At 34.5% G+C, this 5,381-nt stretch overlaps 1 protein-coding gene across 2 annotated transcripts in view; it reads left to right on the top strand.

The window, feature by feature from the left end:
• The first annotated feature begins 444 nt into the window (after positions 1 to 444).
• The window catches only part of LOC110032751 (uridine kinase-like protein 3), a 124,630-nt gene continuing 119,693 nt past the window's right edge, over positions 445 to 5,381 (top strand). The window contains exon 1 of one of the 2 annotated variants that reach the window (XM_020736498.1): positions 445 to 897. The gene's annotated coding sequence lies outside the window, so the exon portion shown is untranslated. The remainder of the gene's footprint in view (positions 898 to 5,381) is intronic. The other variant, XM_020736496.1, reaches the window with a different exon arrangement.

The raw sequence follows: 5,381 nt of genomic DNA, 5'->3' as shown, positions 1-5,381 counted from the left end.
AGCTCAACCACTCATAAATGCACTAATTACCAAATCTCTATAAGTCCATTCTATAAAGATTACTTTATTACATGTAGGATTGATTATTTCAATCGTCAGTCTCAATCAGGAAACCCTTTTTGTTATTCGCTCTGGATACGTCCAATACTCCTTAGGCGCAACATACCCCAATTTTATAGTTCTAACCTGCGACTCGCCACCATCAAGGTGGCACAGCGCTGATCCACCCGGAATTGATGGTGGATGAACACTTGGCTAAAGATTAATGACAATTTCTTCATTACAAATCCCCTGATATCTTCAACGTACAAAACGCATACTCGATCAACATGTATCTTCCACGTAGGCACTGATCTGGGGGCACTATCCACACCAGTGCAAGCTTTGAGAAGCATTCCGATTATCGACAAGCGTCAGATCGTAGGGCTAAAACTCAAGCTAGTTGCAGAGCCCTCATTTTTCGCTGCAACAACGTTGTTTGACCTTGGCTCATTGAGAGCTATTTCTGAACTGCATGCGCTTCTTGTTAGCACGGTGCGTCGGATGAGCGCATACGGCAAGAATAGATATTAAAAAACTCACGGAGTCCACCATTAGAGCGCATGCACGGTGCTTGAGAGTTGAGACTAGCTCCATTATCCGGCTCGTCTGTACCTAGCCCCTTTTATTGGCGAAGCGGCCGCCGTAAGGATTGGCTTTTAGCTCCTGCAAGAGATCGAACTTGTTTTACCTGTGACGGGAGACTGACTTCCGTTAACTTAGCACCACCGTAAAAGAAGTGTTGGCGCTGGAGGAGAAGATACCGAGGCGGCGTTGCTTCGCTCTCTTCGGTTGGGAGTCAGGGATCAACATACTGGTTCGGGATTTAGTGGTATTGGTGGCTGCGACCATTGCTAGGTTTGTCATCTTGTTCTCCGGACTTAGTTGGATCCAATCATCCAAGCATTGATCATTTTATTTATTTAGCCGAGATCTTGGTTTCTGTTGGTAATCTTGTTGACAGTGTCCATGCCCTTGATTCCGGATGGAGACATTGCGAATAGAGTACTTATTATGTGTCATATGCTTGAAGTTTCATTGGATTTTAATATTTTACCGAGCCTTTTAGTGATTACCACTGCTCTTTATTCAAGTTGGCTATTGTTTAAGGGAGTTTTAGGTGTGGGTGCTGGGATTTCAAATTGGAAGACGTTACTTTTGGTTCCTTAATGGCGCTGCTTGATTGATTTTTCCAGTAATTTTTTTTTCGTCTTCCTTTATTTTCTTTCTTTCGTTTTTGATTGATTTCTAAGGTTTCGGAATTTATTTATTCAATGCGTGATATTCTGTCGTGTTGATTCTCAATTCTGGTGGGAAGTATGATTTTGGTGGATTGGTATCTTGGGGAAGGTTTGGCTGGCAATCTTTTGCTTGATAAATGTGATAAACACCAACGCCAAGAGAGTATAAGTTTACTGGTAATGCAGTGCGTTGACATTAGATTTCGATCTTTTAAAGAACAAAATAATAAATGTTGATATCAGAGTTTATAGAAGAAGTATAGAATTGGAAAGCAGGTGAAAAATGCGGCAGCTTTACGTGAGGATGGAAATCAATTTGAGGATAATATTAGTTATGTTTTATGAGGTAGGCAATGATTGAAAAAGAAGAAGTAAAAATATTATTTTTCGTTGGGAGTATACAGAAGTTATTTGATTTGTATATTCTATTAAATTTGAAGATTAGTTCCCTATACATTATGAATATGATTTTTAATTTATTTCATATTGTAATTCTGTCAAACTACTCTGTTGGAGATCCTTTTGCTTAGTAGAGACAATAGAGTTATCCAACTTTGCCTTTATCTTTATGAATATACATGTCTATCTTGTAGTTGAATCATGAAGCACAAACCTTTTTGAAAATTGAGTTCCTTCTACTATTCTTTTGATAGAAAACATGAGTAGGTTGTCACAACAACTTAGTAAGCTGTATCGATGATTGTCACTATGGCATTGCAGCTGGCAAACTTGATGAAGCAGAGAGTTCATGTGCTCAAAGATTGATGGAGCAATAATTGGTGAGCAATAATTGACACAGGCACTACATGCTTTATAGTGAGATATAAAATTTTATTGTCAATTGGGCTTTTGATTTTTGGCTTTAGTTAAATAGATTGATGGACGGAATAAAACGAGAGAAATTTAAGAATTGAGAGATAGAACAAAGAGAATTAAGAAGTAACCATCATGTACTTTTTAACACATTGGAATCACCATCACTCTGTGTATTCGTAGATATAGGCTTGGTTGAAGCCAACTACATAAATCTTTGTTTATGTTTTCTTTTTCTCATTTGTGTTTACTTCATATCATTGTTATCGCTTTTACTAGCAGTTTTGCAATATATTTTGGTGCCTTTAGTTATAAAAAAATTAGCATTATAACATGGTTTTAGATTGATTTCAATGAAATTTGAGATGAGAAGTTCGATAGATCAAATAACTTTGGCTTTTAAAGAAATCAATGCATGGTGTATTAATCTAGCAAGGATCTAGGAAGCCACTTATGAGGCATGTCAATTTGTTTGAGACCATGTTTGAAGAAGTAAAAGTAGAGGCGGATGAAAAGGCTATCTTGTTGATTCAATTATGTTTGACATATAATGTTTGATAAAGTTCTTTGACGGTTTGTGCCTTAAGATGGAATCTTTATATGTCACGACCGAACCTAAAAGGTTATAATTATTATGGCGGGAATAGATTTATAAACATTACCATTAACTCTAAGGTTAATGTCTAAGTAAAGTTTATAAACATTCTTAGCACGTCAACATTTAATACAACAAAAAAGTCACTATTTTATTATGTTTCTTCTAAACCAACTATATAATAACTATGCTAAATTGAGTACCGTTCTTTCACAGCATCTCGCTAATAATACACAAATTTGCTTCTCCTATTTATTTCTTTCTTGAGGTCTTATTCTAATATTATTAATGCAAAATAATGATGACTTATTAACATAACTCAGTGGATACATCACATGTCTAAATTAATGTGATATTAAGGACTATAGAAGGTAACATATGCTTCTTAAATTTATCTGTCATTTTATTTTATTTAATAATATCAATGCAAGGGTTGTTGAACATTCACTAAGATTAATAAGAAGAAACTGTATCATATCTTGATAGTTTGATTTTTATATATTACCTATATCATAATAGATTCTCTTAAATTGTATCATTTAAAATACTTCAATGCAATATCACTTTTCAATTTTATCTATAGTACCTTAGCATTTCCAACTAATTCCATAAGTGTGTGAATTCTACTTGTTAACATGCATATGCAATCACTTTCTTATGGTTAATTTATTCATATTTTTCATATCTTTCATTATCATTTTATAATGAACAATGTGTAATAACCAGTAAAATAATAATAATAATAATAATAATAATAATAATAATAATAATAATAATAAAAATAAATAAAAAAATGTCTCTTTGAAAGAGACAACCCTAGTGAAAAGAAGCATTAAAACAGGTATTTTTGCACTTTTTCTCCGATTCGAATTAGAGGGGAGAAGCACAAGAGATAGAGTGGGAGAAAGCCAAAAGCAAGAGAGAAAAAGGAAGAGGAAGATAGCTTGTGAGATGACTTATATGCAACCTTGCCAAATCCTACATACATTGCTACGGTGCGAACGACGTCGTGGGAGGAGAAGATTGAAGGTTTACCTGCATGCGTGATCGTCAAGCAACTTCGGTGTAAAGTAAAGAAGAAGACTTGAACCCTAGTCGCTTGCGTGTAGAGGAAGAAGAGGAGCGGCGGGAAGGACAGTCGAGTTGCATTGTGTGTGAAGGAGGAGATGGCGTCAAGGTTTCTTGTGTGATAGCTGTGAGAGGAAGGGCTTCACTGGTGCGAAGGAGGTCACGTGGTGCTCTCATGTAGAGACCGGAGGGGAAGGAGACCCCTTCATTCGTGGTGCCGCGTGCTGAGGCTGAAGTAAGGAAAAGACCTCACTTACATGTGTGGGAGGGGTAAACCAAACATATAAAGGTAAGTTTAAGAATTTTTATTATGTAAATTAATAAATGTACCACACACACACAAATAGATATATATATATATATATATTGAATGATAGATTAATTCTTTAACTTAGTTTAAATATCCATTGCACAGATAGATGATGTGTGGTTTAATTGTTAGGTTCATGCTGTAAAAGATTCAAGTTTAGATCAAGAAAAATATTGTCGAAAATAAAGAAAGGTTAGGATTTTAATTGTAAAAGTATTTAGTAATATGAATATTAAAATTCAATAATTTAATCTTTAAGCTTTGACTCTTAATTAACGTAGTGTAATACAAGAATACTAGACAATGAAATTAAAACTTAATTAAGCAAAGTAATAATTGAATATTCTATATTTTATTGGTGTTAATTTGAGGGAAGAGATACAAGTTTAGAGCAGACTCATCGTCTATCATTGAGAAGAGTACTTATACTTTTAAATTATAGTAATATTGATTTCTCCTAAGTCTGATTTGCCCTATGACTTGCTTAGATAGATTTTACTGGCTCTTTAAGTTCAATTGATCATATTGAGCCTATATCACTGATATTTGCATGTTATTTGAATGCATGATTCAAGCTATTGAATGAAATGAAAAGAAAATAGGAATGAGATTCACATGCACATGTTTGACTATGATAGAGTCACCCTTTTATAGTACTAGCGGGGGAACGCTAAGGTATTTTTGTACGTAAATGAAAAAAATATTGCTATTATAGTCCTTAAGTGGTATAATTTTTGACGGTACTCTTGTGACGGTTGTATATAGATTAAAAGGATATTAATATGTAAATAATAAAGTTAGAGGCATAGTGAATGTTTAAAATCACATTAAATGATCATGTTATGTTGTACAAACTGTCAAATGCTCTTTTATTTTTACGCAATTTAATTGACATGCATACAACAACAACAACAATAACAAAGCCTTAATCCCACTACGTGGGGTCGGCTACATGAATCCTTTTTCTCCATTGCGTCCTATTTAGTGTCATATTTTCATTTAGTTCTAGTAAATTAAGATCATGAATGTGAATGAATAATGAAATGAAATGTATTATATACGTTTGCGACAATTTAGTTATACTCGTTCAACATCCACTAGGTCCTAGTTATGCAGGTCAGGTCGAGTGCTGGGGAGAACTTAATTTAATTGAAATGTCCATCTCTGTCGCACTGTGATTGACCCTAAAAGGGGGGTTTAGTTAGAGTGTGAAAAGCAGTGGCAAAGAAGTCAACAAGATCAGTGCACGTATCTCATCATCAAATTCAATTTCCACAGACGATAATTGATTTGTGATAGTGTTGAAATCATTCAG

The sequence above is a fragment of the Phalaenopsis equestris genome, unplaced genomic scaffold, assembly GCF_001263595.1.
Source record: "Phalaenopsis equestris unplaced genomic scaffold, ASM126359v1 Scaffold001019, whole genome shotgun sequence".
NCBI lineage: Eukaryota > Viridiplantae > Streptophyta > Magnoliopsida > Asparagales > Orchidaceae > Phalaenopsis > Phalaenopsis equestris.
This window is presented reverse-complemented; position numbering and strand designations above follow the sequence as displayed.